The sequence below is a fragment of the Somniosus microcephalus genome, chromosome 31, assembly GCF_052327205.1.
Source record: "Somniosus microcephalus isolate GS21.2 chromosome 31, FLI_Smic_1.0, whole genome shotgun sequence".
Taxonomy (NCBI): Eukaryota; Metazoa; Chordata; class Chondrichthyes; order Squaliformes; family Somniosidae; genus Somniosus; species Somniosus microcephalus.
Window position 1 is genome coordinate 23,879,343 of NC_141017.1, and position 15,115 is coordinate 23,894,457.

A 15,115-nucleotide genomic window follows, 5' to 3' on the forward strand; every position below is an offset into this window, starting at 1 on the left:
GGCCTCTCTGTCAATCTGGGCGTAGTTACACTCGGCAGAAGTTAACGAGCGTGACGCAAAAGCTATCGGCCTCTCTAAACCATCAAGGAATTTATGTGACAGTACCGCCCCAATGCCGTAGGGAGACGCATCACACGCCAGTCTGATCGGCAGTGCTGGGTTGTAGTGAGCCAATACTTCTCTTGAAGTGATTAAGTCCTTACTCTTCTGAAAGGCCCGCTTACAGTCATTGCTCCATTTCCATGCTACTCCCGTTCGTAGCAGGGCGTCCAGTGGGTGCAGAATTGTCGACAAATTCGGCAAAAACTTATGGTAGTAATTCACCAATCCGAGGAATGACCTCAGTTGCGACACATTTTCAGACGCTGGGGCCTTAACAACCGCTTCAATTTTGTCAGGGGACTTATGTAACCCCTCTTCATCAATCACGTGGCCACAATACGATATCTGTTTCTTAAAAAACTCGCACTTGGGGCGGTTGGCTCATAGCCCATGTTCCCGTAGTCTAGTGAGCACCTGTTCTAGGTTGTTAAGGTGTTCACTGTCATCTTCACCTGTCACAAGGATGTCGTCCAAGTAACACTGAGTCCCCGGAATCCCTTGCAGGACTTGTTCCATCGCTCTTTGCCATATCGCCGGAGCCGATGCTACTCCGAATACCAATCGATGATACTGGTAAAGACCTTTGTGAGTGTTTATCGTGAGATACTTCCGAGAGGATTCTTCAACCTCCATCTGCAAATATGCTTGTGCTAGGTCAATTTTTGTAAAACGCTTCCCTCCAGACAGTGAGGCGAAGATGTCTTCTATCCTTGGAAGAGGATATTGTACTGTGTGAAGGACTGGGTTCACCGTCACCTTGAAATCCCCACAGATGCGAACCTTCCTTGGCTCCTCAGACTTATTGCTTAATGTTTTCTTCATGACAGGAACGATGGGTGTCGCCCACTCGCTCCAGTCGACCTTAGACAACACGCCTGCCTTCTCCAGATTCTCCAGCTCTGCCTCGACGGCTGGGCGAATTGCATATGGTACCGGTCTTGCTTTGAAAAACTTGGGAATTGCATTCTCTTCTATTTTTATCGAGGCGGTTACGCCTTTAAGAGTGCCCAGTTCTTGTTGAAATATCTCTTTGGCGTTAGCTAAGATTGTTGACAATCGTCCAGGAGTGACGTCTTCATCTTTTTTACCGTCCACCGTCATTGCATGAATGGAGTGCCAATCTAAGCTTATCTTCCTGATCCATTCACGTCCCAATAACGGTGGTCCACCATTTTGCAGTATGTAGAGATACAATTTCCGTATTTTCTTGCCGTTGTATTCGACAGGCACCCTTATTTTTCCTCTGGGATATACTTTTTGCCCCGTATACGTCGTCAAGATGATGGATGTCTCTCTCAAGGGTATGTGTGAGAATAGCCGCTCGTAGTCTCGTCCATTCATGACGGTTAGCGCTGATCCTGTATCCAATTCCATTTTAACTTGGGACCCTGCTATCGTGAGGGTGACCCAAATGGTTCGGTGATCCTCTTTTGCGATTACATTGTGAAGTTTGAGACAGCTTAGTCTCCTGTTCCTGGATTCACTATCGCTCATCTGGTCTTCGGAACTACTGTCCGTCATCTTTTGTACTTTCTTGTACGGTTCCTTAGTAGCCTTTTTGTTGTCGCTGGTCTTCTTCCCAGACCTGCAAACTCGTGCAATGTGTCCCATCTTTCCGCATTGCCTGCATCTTTTGTCCTTGGACCAGCAGTCCTTCTGGTCATGGTTAGTTCTGCCGCAGCGATAACATTTTACAAGTCCCGTGTCATTTCGTGGGTGCCGTATTCCTGTGGCTTTTGTTGAATTTCCGCAGCTCCCCTGGCTGCTGCTTCATACGATACTGCCACGCTGAAAGCCTTATCTAGCGTCAGCTCTTTCTCTGAGAGTAACTTCTTCTGTGTTCCTTCACTCAGGAGTCCACAGACAAATTTGTCCCGTAGGGTATCTGCCAGCCCTGCTCCGAACTGGCAGTGCTTTGATAGCTTGCGTAGTTCCATAAGGTACTCAGCATTGCTCACATCTTTATGCTGAGTTCTCCTGTGGAATTTAAATCTTTCTGCTATCAACAGCGGTGCAGGGTTTAGGTGTTCCTGTAGGACAGCAACAATTTCGTTAAAACTCTTCGCCTTCGGTTTGGCTGGAGTAATCAGGTCCCGCAATAGGCCGTACGTTCTAGCGCCCATTAGGTTTAGCAATACCGATGCCTTTTTCTCATCGGCTATTTCGTTTGCCTCGCAATATACCTTGACTCTTTCCACATACGTGGTCCAGTCCTCTATTGTATTATCAAAGGCAGTGATACAGCCAGTCTTCGGCATCTTGAAAATCTAAAATGGCACCTCCCGCGCTTTGCCTTCTTCCCCGCTGTTGCTAGCGCTGCTTTCCACAGTTTCCGTTGCAACCTGCAGCTCCTCGCGGTTTCCTGCGCGTTTAATATTTCTTTTTTTTATTATTTTCCCGTCGTGGAACAACCCTGTGGGACTCTTGCCTCCCTCTTCTCGGGTCTATACGCAGCCTGGCTTCGTAGCACCGGCCGCGCCCTGTGTGCTCCACCCTCTCTCTCTCCTCTTCCCGACAATGCTGCTCGGCCCCGTTGCAAACCACCCGCTCGAGTTCGCGACCGCCGCAGCCCAGGAAGGATCAGTGCACTGCCTGCCACCAGCCCGATTAGCTGAAGCACCGTCGACAGGAACCAGGCCCCGCTTTCGACAGCTTCTCCAGCAATCTTCAACTCCGCTAACACAGGGGCGGATGCCCACGGTCGACGCCCGTTTCTACTGCTTCTTTCTTCCTTCTGGCCTCGACCTCTGCTCACTTCGCTGCAGGAATGGATCCCAGGAGGTGGTGCAGACTGTAGGTAAGTTCGTATCTGCTCGTCGCCAGTATTATGTCCGTGAATGATTGAGACACAGACAGCAGGAGTTGAACAAAACAAGTCTTTACTGAATGAAGTCAATCGGGAAACTGAAACTACAGAGGCTCACTAGCGCCTTTTATACAGGGGTGGTCACTGCCGGTACTGCAGTCTGAGACCAGTTATTCTCTTAACGGTACATACACAACAACTCTTAGCCAGTCAGGAAGCAGAGGAGAATGTGGATTTGCCCACAACTCATTTTAAATAATTTAGCAGCCAGAAATGCTATTTTATTAATAAATTACGATCGTTGCAATAGTATTTAATACACAAACCAAGACCAAGATTTCAATAGCAAAATACTGCGGATGCTGGAAATCTGAAATAACAACAGAAAATGCTAGCAACACTCAACAGGCCAGGCAGCATCCGCGGAGAGAGAAACAGAGTTAACGTTTCAGGTCTGTGACCCTTCGTCAGAACTGGAAAAAGTTAGAGATGTGACAGGTTTTAAGCAAGTACAGAGGCAGGGAAAGGTGGGGGAGGGGAGGAAAGAATTAAAGGGACGGTCTGTGCTAGGATTGAAGGCAGGAGAGATTAAATGTCGCAAATGGGGATGGCAGAATCATCAACAGCTGCCGCCTGAAAAAATTGGGGCGGGGGTTATAGTCTGAAATTGTTGAACTCAATGTTGAGTCCAGGAGACTGTAAAGTGCCGAATCGAAAGATGAGGTGCTGTTCCTCGAGTTTACGTTGAGCTTCATTGGAGCAGTGTAAGAGGCCGAGGATTTCAACATTAATAGAATTCGATCAAACACTGAAAAGTCTTTTTACTGAAGGTGTCCTTAAAACCATAAAACTCGATTAGGATGCATTTCATACAAAGCCTGCAGCTGAATTAACATCAGCCCTGTAATTCTTGGCCATGACAACATAAACCTATAATTACAGTCTTATAGTCCTATCGAATTCATTTCTCCTCTATTAGACTAACTAACTTTCGATTAATTTAAATAGTCTAAAATCGAGAGTTTAAATGTCTGATAACATGAGGAAATGATGAAAGTGAATTAAATCCTATCTAAATAAAGGTTGGGAAATAATTAAGCCGAAACTACAAAAGGTAGATCGATAGATTTTAGATTTTTGGATATTAAGGGAATCAAGGGATATGGGGATAGTGCAGGAAAGTGGCGATGAGGTAAAAGATCAGCCATGATCTTATTGAATGGCGGAGCAGGCTCGAAGGGCCAAATGGCCGACTCCTGCTCCTATTGCTTATGTTCTTCTCCGAGTCCTACCATTTAATGGGGCAGTAATTCCTCCCCAAACGCGTGAGTGCGGAAGGGGTGCTCACGCGTCTGGCCGGAGGAAATGCCGGTTTTCAGCATGCACAATGCATGCGCTGAAAACCGGCATTTCCTCTCCTCTAACCCAAGAGGTGAAGAGGCTAGCGCGTGCGCTGTAGGGGGCAGCGCGTGCGTCTTGGATTTCCTCTGTTTTGGGGGATTTGCGCATGTGTAAGGCCTCCGGTCTTTACGCTTGTAAAAAGCACACGTAAGTATTTATTTTTACAGGTAAGTGGTGTTTTAGTGCAATTTAGAATTTTTTTCCCCACAGGTTTATTATTTTAAAGAATCTACAATAAGGTAAGTTTAGTTTTAGACCCTTTTTATTAAAAATTTATTTTTTTCAAAAAAAAAAGTTATTGTTTAAATTATTTTTTTAAACTTATTTATACTTAATTTAATGATTGGGGATGTTTTTTAAAATTTTATTTAAAGTTTAAGTAGTGTTTTGGGGTGCAGTACTTTTCATGAGTTTGACAGTTCTTACTCTCAAACTTATGAATGAAGTTTCCCCTCCCCTGATTGGCTGAACAGTGCTCACCTGATCCCAGCCGGCACATCGCACTAACTACGCCGCTGGGTCAGGTTAGCACAGCGCGCCGACATCAGAACCGGGCCACTGACAGGAAATCCACTGCGGGCCAGGTTTCAGATGTCGGCGCGCAGGGTGAGTGCACATCGGGGGCGTGCACGCGCGGCAAGCCCCCGACACCAAGTTCTGGGCCAATGTGTATTCCCTTGCCTTGTTAGCCCTCCCCAAATGCATTACCTCACACTTGTCCGGATTGAATTCCATTTGCCGCTGTTCTGCCCACCTGACCAGCCCATTCATATCTTCCTGCAGTCTGCGGCCTTCTTCATTATCTACCGCACGGCCAATTTTTGTATCATCTGCCTGGTGTTGGGACTGTGTTTTCTTGGCCCTTGACTGCGCCACTGAAGTATCTGGGTTTGCTGGGGTAGAACGCTTGAGTAGGGGAGGGAGGGGCAGAAACGGACACAACACACGCCCATGTCGACAGTCAGCCAGGGGTAATACTTGCGGAGTGAGTGCAGGAAAACCTACTGGCGAGAGCCAAAACCATCAACCAGGACCCTGAGACTACCCCAGGTACACGCCCTGTCTTCTTCTCTTCTTCTTAGGCAGTCCCTCGGGAACCGAGGATGACTTGCTTCCACACTAAAACAGAGCTCTCAGGTGACTGATGAGTCCAATGCGGGACCTACAGTCTCTGTCACAGGTGGGGCAGACGGTGGTTGAAGGGGCGGGTGGGTGGTGTGCTTGGGTTGACGTGCGCTCCTTCCGCTGTTTGCGTTTGGCTTCCGCTTGCTCCCGCCGAAGAGACTCGAGGTGTTCGGCACCTTTCCTGGATGCTTCTCCTCCATTTTGTGCGGTCTTGGGCCAGGGATTCCCAGGTGTCGGTGGGGATGTTGCACTTTTGCAAGGAAGCTTTGAGCGTGTCCTTGAAGCTTTTCCTCTGCCCACCTGGGGCTCTCCTGCCGTATCGGAGCTCCGAGTAGAGCGCTTGTTTTGGGAGTCTCGCATCGGGCATGCGGACAATGTGACCCGTCCATCGGAGCTGATCGAGCTTGGTCAAAGCTTCGATGCTGGGGATGTTGGCCTGAGCGAGAACACTGACGTTGGTGCGCCTATCCTGCCAATGGATTTGCAGGATCTGGCGGAGGCAGCGTTGGTGGTACCTCTCCGGTGCTTTGAGGTGCCTGCTGCACATGGTCTATGTCTCTGAAGCATACAGGAGGGCGGGTATCACTGCTGCTCTGTAGACCATGAGCTTGGTGCTGGGTTTGAGGTCCTGTATACACACACATACAAGCTTGGGGACACCACACATACCCTGAAGGGACAGAATGTGAAGGAAGAAAGAATATTGAGTGAATAATAGCCATTTATATGAGTGAGAAGTGAGGAGTCAGACACATTGCTGTTTGTGGGAGCTTGCTGTGCGCAAATTGGCTGCCGCTTTTCCTACATTACAACAGCGACTGCACTTCAAAAGTGCTTCATTGGCTGTAAAGCGCTTTGGGACGTCCGGTGGTCGTGAAAGGCGCTACAGAAATGCAAGTTCTTTCTTTCTTTAGAACGTGGCACCCTTTGATCTGTCGGCCTCCGCACTCGCTCAGACGGTGTTCCATTCGCCAAACATGCCAGCGACACGACCCCATCAGTTTGCGTTGCACCATGAGTTGAAAGCGAGCCAAAGACGCTGAGCAAATTAGGGCACTTAGCTAAACCTTCCCGAAAACTAGGTCGCTAAACTGGGTCAGAGTCTGCGAGAGAAAGAGGGAGGTATAGAGAGAGAAAGGACAGCGCGAGCCAAAGAAAGACACGAAGCATAAAGACAAATGGACACAAACAACAGATAACATCACAGCACCAGGAACATTTAATCGAATTCTTAACAGTAGCGTGGAATGTGAATGGGTAAATTCCTCTGTTACAATGTAAATTCTGTTGAGCAATGCCAGCTTTTAGAATGGGAAAAACAGGTGTGTTAATTTTGTGGAAATGTTTGACATAGCAAGCACGCCAGAGATCTTGCGATAAAGGGAAGAGATATTTTCTGTATTTTATTGACCACCGCTGTTTCTAGTTCACAAGGTTCTTTGCGCCTGATATCGTCCACAAATCTAAAAAAACAAATTTGAGCTTTAAGAGACAAGGCTGACATGTGTTTCACTGTTAAATAGGAGAAGAAGCTTCAAGGGGAAGGGTTCAGGAGCGATACGCTTTATACAAAGTAACCCCTAATAGGCTATTTATGAAATACTACTATTACTACATTCCCGTCTGTAAGCTCAGCAGCGACGATGGGTCCGAATGAATTCACGCCACTGTTTTCGGTCCTGAACCAGCCTGACCACTTGCAGGCTCGAGGGGCCGTATGGCCTACTGCTGCTCTTACTTACGTTCAGTCCTCTGTATCCCTTTCTGTGACTCTTGACATTGTCTATCCAACGCTTCCTTGGTCGTCCTTGCCTTCTTGTTCTGCGCCCCTCTGTGCGCAGGGCCACGAGAGGTATTCTAGCCATTTCCATTCTTGGAATGAGCCCCAAGCCATCACAGTGTCAGCCGTGGCTTAGTGTGCAGCACACTCACCTCTTGAGTCTAGAAGTTTGTGGATTCAAAGTCCCGCTCCAGAGACTTGAGCACATAAAGCTAGGCCGACACTCCCAGTGACAGGGCTGAGGGAGTGCCGCACTGTCGGAGGTGCCATCTTTCAGATGAGACGTTAAACCGAGGCCCCGTCTGCTCTCTCAGGTGGACGTAAAAGATCCCACGCCCACTATTTTGAAGAAGAGCAGGGGGAGTTCTCCCCGGTGTCCTGGGCCAATATTTATCTCTCAATCAACATAACAAAAACAGATTATCTGGGTCATTATCACATTGCTGTTTGTGGGAGCTTGCTGTGTGCAAATTGGCTGCCGTGTTTCCCACATTACAACAGTGACTCCATTTCAAAAATACTTCATTGGCTTTGAGACGTTCGGTGGTCATGAAAGGCGCTATAGAAATGCAAGTCTATTTTTTTCTTAGACCTTCTGTACAAGTGTTTACTTGTCCAAGTCACATTCTTATTGTATCATTCTTGATTATTTGCTTCCTGGAAACTCCCAGTATTCTTCTCAGCTGACTCATTTCTGCTGTTACAAAAGCAAAATACTGCGGATGCTGGAAATCTGAAATAAAAACAGAACATGCTGGAAATACTCAGCAGGTCAGGCAGCGTCTGTGAAGTGAGAAACAGAGTTAACGTTTCAGGTTGTTGATCCTTCATCAGAACTGTGAAAGGTCATCGACCTGAAACGTTAACTCTGTTTCTCGCTCCACAGATGCTGCCTGACCTGCTGAGTATTTCCAGCATTTTCTGTTTTGAATTCTAGTGATAACTAGTGGTGTCCCACAGGGATGTGTGTTGGCGTCTCAAATATTCACAATGTTTATTAATGACTTAGATGATGGCATAGAAAGTCATATATCCAAATTTGCCGATGACACAAAGATAGGTGTCATTGTAGACAGTGTAGATGAAAGCATAACATTACAAAGGGACATTGATAGATTAAGTGAATGGGCAAAACTGTGACAAATGGATTTCAATGTAAGCAAATGTGAGGTCATCCACTTTGGACCTAAAAAGGACAGAACAGGGGACTTTCTAAATGGTGAAAAGCTAAAACCAGTGGAGGTCCAAAGAGACTCGGGGGGGGGGTCCAGGTACATAGATCATTAAAATGTCATGAAGAGGTACAGAAAATAATCAAAAAGGCTAATGGGATGCTGGCCTTTATATCTAGAGGACTAGAATACAAGGGGGTAGAAGTTATGCTGCAGCTGTACAAAACCCTGGTCAGACCACACCTGGAGCACTGGGAGCAGTTCTGGGCATCATATCTTCGGAAGGATATATTGGCCTTGGAGTGAGTGCAGCGTAGGTTTACCAGAATGATACCCGGACTTCAAGGGTTAAGTTACGAGGAGAGATTACACAAATTAGGGTTGTATTCCCTAGAATTTAGAAGGTTAAGGGGTGATCTGATCAAAGTTTTTAGGATATTAAGGGGAACAGATAGGGTAGACAGAGAGAAACTATTTCCGCTGGTTGGGGAGTCTAGGACTGGGGGCATAGTCTAAAAATTAGAGCCAGACCTTTCAGGAGTGAAGTTAGGAAACACTTCTACACACAAAGAGTGGTAGAGGTTTGGAACTCTCTTCCGCAAATGGCAATTGATGCTGGATCAATTGTTAATTTTAAATCGGAGATTGATAGCTTTTTGTTAACCAAAGGTATTAAGGGATATGGGGCAAAGGTATAGGGAGTTAGGTCACAGATCAGCCATGATCGCATTGATTGGCGGAACAGGCTCGAGGGGCTGAATGGCCTCCTCCTGTTCCTATGTTAAAAATATGGGGACATCCATTGCTTCATAAACTCTTACCTTGGTTTTTAGCCAAATTATCTTTAGCCTTCCCTAACCCGCTTACTCTCGCAGCAGCAGCAGAAACAAGGCCGATATTTCTTTTGATGTCTGCTTCACATTCATGAAATAGAAATTATTATTGATCTCTCCTTTAAAAGGGTCAATTCCTTTACTCGCTTGCTGAAACTTGCTGTCTGGGGTTTCCTTGCCGACAGATCAGGGGCGGGAGCCGCCCGGGACTGGTTCCGGCGATTGCGATGGGAGCCGCGACTGAAGCATTGGCCGGCCCTGGTAAACATGTACCATCTCCCAGTCAGCCGAGCAGCCGGGAGGTCCATACAGGGCTACAATCCGTGCCGCGCTTCTCTCTGCCTCCTTTCCATTCGGGATCACCAGGTGTGGTAGGTAGGTGCGACCACCAGGAGGGATGAGGGAGATGTGTCCCTCATTGTTTCTTTTCTGGGATGGATTATATTCCTGCTCCAAATCCTAGATCATCCCCTGATGTCCCTTCTGCCCGAACGCCCACCTTATTGGGCCCGCATGTGATCCGGACCCAGACCAGCGCGCAAATTACAAAATGATCATGGAAATTGCAGGATGGCAGCGACTCTACAATTAATTCGGCCTCCCTCCTCCTTAACGCTACCTGTCTCCACACACCACTCCCCGAGAGGAGCAGATATGGTGCATCTTACCAGGTATCTCTCAATGGCTATCGACATCTCACCTCTTGGAGGGTATGAGAGAGCGGTGATGAGTTGAATCTTCCCCGGCTGTCAGGAAGTGGCCCCCTTTCCACAAGAGACCTCACGTACCTCCTGTCCCTAGAGCAGGTGTCAGCCGTGGCTCAGTGGGCAGCACCCTCGGCTCTAAGTCAGAAGGTTGTGGGTTCAAGTCTCCCTCCAGACACTTGAGCACAAAATCCAGGCTGACACTTCCAATGTACGACTGCAGTTTACCAGATATTGCACCCCACTCCCATTGCAAAGAATGCACAGGCCCGACGAGGACCTCTCTGAGGAGCTCTGTGCCCGAAACGTTTGCTTCTACCAATGCTCTCTGTGTGCCTATGAAGGTCACCACTGCCCTTAACCTTTACAGGCATTCACGGGGGAATCTCTTTAATATAGTACAGGCACCAGCGATCAGTAAAGGCACCAGGGAGCAGTAAGGGCATCAGGGAGCAACAACACAAGTGGAGGAACTGTATGATGATGCACATGCAAATATCAGGCTGGTGATTGAGAGGACTGTTGGGGTTTTGAAGACCTGGATAGATCAGGTGGAGTTCTCTAGTATGTGCCAGAGAGCGTCTCCAGAATTACCACCTATTTTTGCGCCTCACAACATGGCCATCCAGGAAGGGCTGCGGTTTGCCATGGCTGTAGAGGTGGTGCCAGCTACAGAGGATCCTGAACTGCAGGGACCAGAACATGTGGACGACATAGACTCAGAGGAGCCCTCGCTGCTCGGGGACAGATTACTCTCCAAAGTCTTCACTAGGTGACTCAGTCTATCTGGACACCACCGCCCCAGGGGCAGGTGTGTTCACAACCAAGTGTGTTAACAACAAGTCGAACCCCACAAGAGAACCAAGCTGAAAACCACCATTTTATGCAAATAAAAGTGGCCAATTTTGCTTCCAATTTCCACCCTTCCCTCACCTTCACATGCTCCATCTCCGACTCTTCCCTTCCCTTCCCTTCCTCGACTTCTCTGTCTCCATCTCTGGGGATAGGTTATCGACAAACATCCACGATAAGCCCACTGACTCCCACAACTACCTGGATTAGACTTCCTCCCACCCCGCTTCCTGTAAGAACTCTATTCCATTCTCCCAGTTTCTCCGTCTCCGCTGCATCCGCTCTGACGATGCCACCTTCCATACTAGTGTTTCCGACATGTCTTCCTTTTTCCTCAACCGAGGATTCCCCTCTACCATGGTTGACACGACCCTTGACCATGTCCGTTCCATTTCCCGCACTTCTACTCTCACCCCTTCCCCTCCCTCCCGGAACCATTATGGGTTCCCCTTGTCCTCACCTTTCACCCCACCAGCCTCTACATTCAACGGATCATCCTCTGCCATTTCCACCACTCCAGCGTGATCCCACCATCAAACACATATTCCCCTCCCACCCTTTCAGCATTCCGAAGAGACCGCTCCTTCCGCGACACCTTGGTCCACTCATATATCACCCCCTATACCCCTTCCCCTTCCCACGGCACCTTCCCGTGCAAGTGCAGGAGATGCAACACCTGCCCGCTTACCTCTTCCATTGTCCAGGATTCCCAAAACACTCCTTCCAGGTGAAACAGCGATTTACTTGTACTTCTTGCAATCTAGTATACTGTATTCGCTGCTCACGATGCGGTCCCCTCTACATTGGGGATACCAAACGCAGATTGGGTGACCGCTTTGCGGAACACCTCCGTTCAGTCCGTAAGCGTGACCCCGAGCTTCCGGTCACCTGTCATTTTAATTCTCCGCTCCACTCCCACTCTGACCTCTCTGTCCTTGGCCTCTTGCATTGTTCCACGGAAGCTCAACGTAAGCTCGAGGAACAGCACCTCATCTTGCGATTAGGCACTTTACAGCCTGCCGGACTCGATATCGAGTTCAACAATTTCAGACCATAACCTCGGCCCCTGTTTTTCTCTCTCTCACCCACATGGCAGCTGTTGCTGATTCTGCCGGTGCCATTTACACCTCATCTAGAGTCATCTTTTCTTTCTTAACTTGTCCCATTACCTCTCCTTTCGCCTCGCACCATCATCCCTTTGGTCATTTAACCTCTCCTGCCTTCCACCCTATCACAGACCTTCCCTTTTGTTCTTTCCTCCCCTCCCCCCCCTTTCCCTGCCCCCTGCACTTGCTTAAAAACCTGTTCCATCTCCAACCTTTTTCCAGTTCTGACGGAGGGTCATCGACCTGAAACGTTAACTCTGTTTCTCTCTCCACAGATGCTGCCTGACCCGCTGAGAATTCCCAGCATTCTCTGTTTTTATTTGTGGCCAATTAACCGACCTGGTTGAACAAGTCGGCATTTTGACCGATTCTGGACGATCCAGTTACACAGGAGGCATTGGACGTCAATCCAAAAGGTTGCCTGCTGCACCCAGCGGCTTCATGAGTTGTATCGTGACTTTGGAAAGAAGCCCTGTCCCCAGTGAACTCTCCTCTCTGGGACCTTTAATTGGAAATATTTGACACTGATGACTAAGCGTCCATCATTACACCGAGAAACAGTTCTCCTCGCCACTTCTCTGAGGTGCTGATTGATTAGCGGCGAGCATGGCCGCCCGGCGGAACAGCTGAAGTGCAGTCTTGGGTGTGAGGGGAGGTGGTTCCGAGCCTCCACTTGTGCGAATATAGCACAGCCTGACCTCCAAATCCCTCGGGCTCTCATTCCAATTTATTCCTGTTTCAAAACATGCTTTGCTGTTCTAACAAAAATAGGTCACCCACTTCAGCTTGGCACGATGCCAGCTGAAAGCAAACATGGGCTGTAATGAAAGCAGGAGGCTTCAGCTGCCAGCTGCTTGGGAACGTATTGCTTTCCAAACCCTAATATTTCTTCCTCTTCCAAGACCTATTTTTTTCCCTTTTCTTTGTTTCCCAAATTCTTTCTTTCCCTCTCACACTCTCTCCTTCTCTCTCTCTCTCTTTCCCCTGCCTCTCAGTCTCGTTTGGTTCAATTTCTTTCTCTCTTTGTCTCTGTTTGTCCATCTGTCTCTCCGCCTTTTCTATCTCATTTACTTTCTGCCTCTCTCTCTCTCTCTCTCAATACCAAAGGGATTACTACCTCCGCTGGATCCTGTGGTCCTTTCTGAGTGTTTTAATAACACTTTATCAATCCCAACAACAACTTGTATTTATATAGTGCCTTTAATGTAGAAAAAAATATCCCAAGGTGCTTCACAGGAGCGATTATCAAACAAAATTTGACACCGAGCCACATCAGGATAAATTAGGGCAGATGAACAAAAGTCTAGTCAAAGAGGTAGGTTTTACGGAGTGTCTTAAAGGAGGAAAGAGAGGCGGAGAGGTTTAGGGACGGAATTCCAGAGCTCATGGCCCAGGTAACAGAAGGCACGGCCGCCAATGGTGGAGCGATTATAATCAGGGATGCTCAAGAGGCCAGAATTGGAGGAGCGCAGATATCTCGGGGTGGGGGGGGGGGGGCGGAGGTTGTGGAGCTGGAGGAAATTACAGAGTTCGGGAGGGGGGCGAGGCCATGGAGGGATTTGAAAACAAGGATGAGAATTTTAAAATCGAGGTGTTGCTTAACCGGGAGCCAGTGTAGGTCAGCGAGCACAGGGGGTGATGGGTGAACGGGACAATCCCTATTTTAATTTCTTTCTTTCTTTCTTTCTCAGTCTCTTGTCTAGTTTGCTTTCCACCCCTCTCTGCCCATCCGCCGCTCTTGACCTCTCTCTTACTCTCCCCTTCAGCAATCTTGTTTCAGTTCTGTGTGAAGCGGAGGAGAGGGAGGGGGGAAGCTTCTTTGGTGTTCACATTAAAACTCATTACTCTCATCTCGGCTAACCTTTACATGCTGCAGCAGCGTGTCTGCACCAGCTCCAAAAATAACCCCAGGTTCGAATTTTCCATTTTATTGTGATAACCTATAATTAGAAGCATGGCCTGTTTGTTCTGTTCTATAAGGAACTGCTATCAGCCCCTCAGGGAATTACAGTACTCTCTCAAATCACATCCAAAATAATAAAAGCTCGGAATTTTCCAGCCCAGACCTGCTGCCGATGTTGTTCTCTCTCGTGGACTGTTCCGCGTTCACAGAATGTCATGTTAAATACGTGCGCTTCCTGCTCTCTGGTGACTTAGCAATCGTGGCTTCGTGACACTTGGGGCGAGCATTTCGTGCTTCTGAGCTCAGAAGGGAGAACAAGAAATCAGCCGGGCGCCCTGATCCTGATCAATATCCCGGCTGGGAAAGTGCGCACGTTGAGTGAAGATGGGATGTGATTACTCCCATAGTCAGACAATTCCTCACCATCTAGGTTTACACGTGGAGACATTTGAAGCCCCTGGTGGGCTGCCAGTGTCCATGGAACTGTTCCCCGGCAGGGAGTCAGCACCTTTAGGGATGAGGGTCTGCAACTGGGAAATGGCAATTGGGTGTCATAGAGTCAGAGTTATACAGCACAGAAAGAGGCCCTTTGGCCTACCGTGTCCGCGCAGGCCATCAAGCCCTGTCTATTCTAATCCCATTTTCCAGCACTTGGTCCGTAGCCTTGTATGCTATGGCGTTTCAAGTGCTCCTCTAAATGCTTCTTGAATGTTGTGGGTTCCTGCCTCTACCACCCTTTCAGGCAGTGAGTTCCAGATTCCAACCACCCTCTGGGTGAAAAAGTTTTTCCTCAAATCCCCTCTAAACCTCCTGCCCCTTACCTTGAAACGATGCCCCCTGGTTATTGACCCCTCTACTAAGGGGAAACGTTCCTTTCTATCTACCCTATCTATGCCCCTCATAATTTTGTACACCTCAATCAGGTCCCCCCTCAGTGTGCTCTGCTCTAAGGAAAACAACCCCAGCCTGTCCAGTCTCTCTTCATAGCTGAAGCGCTCCAGCCCAGGTAACATCCTGGTGAATCTCCTCTGCACCCTCTCCAATGCAATCACATCCTTCCTATAGTGTGAGGAACTGAGGGAGGGAGAGAATGGGGGATTGAAGGAGGGAATGAGGGACCAAGGAAGGGAGAGAATGAGGGAGGGAGTGAACAAGGGATTGAAGGAGGGAATGAGGGCCTGAGGAAGGGAGGGAGTGAACGAGGGTTTGAAGGAGGGAATGAGGGAGGGAATGAGGGACTGACCGAGGGAAGGAATGAGGGACTCGGGGAGGAAATTAAAGAGTGGACGAGGGAGGGAATGAATGACTGAGGGATGGAGGGATTGACTGAG

The 15,115-nt window shown here is 48.4% G+C and overlaps 1 protein-coding gene across 2 annotated transcripts in view; it reads right to left on the reverse strand.

The window, feature by feature from the left end:
• Window positions 1–5,864: 5,864 nt before the first annotated feature.
• Window positions 5,865–15,115, reverse strand: part of LOC147097648 (uncharacterized) — a 128,197-nt gene continuing 118,946 nt past the window's right edge. Inside the window, exon 2 of one of the 2 annotated variants that reach the window (XR_015074324.1) lies at window positions 5,865–6,897. The gene's annotated coding sequence lies outside the window, so the exon portion shown is untranslated. The remainder of the gene's footprint in view (window positions 6,898–15,115) is intronic. The other variant, XR_015074325.1, reaches the window with a different exon arrangement.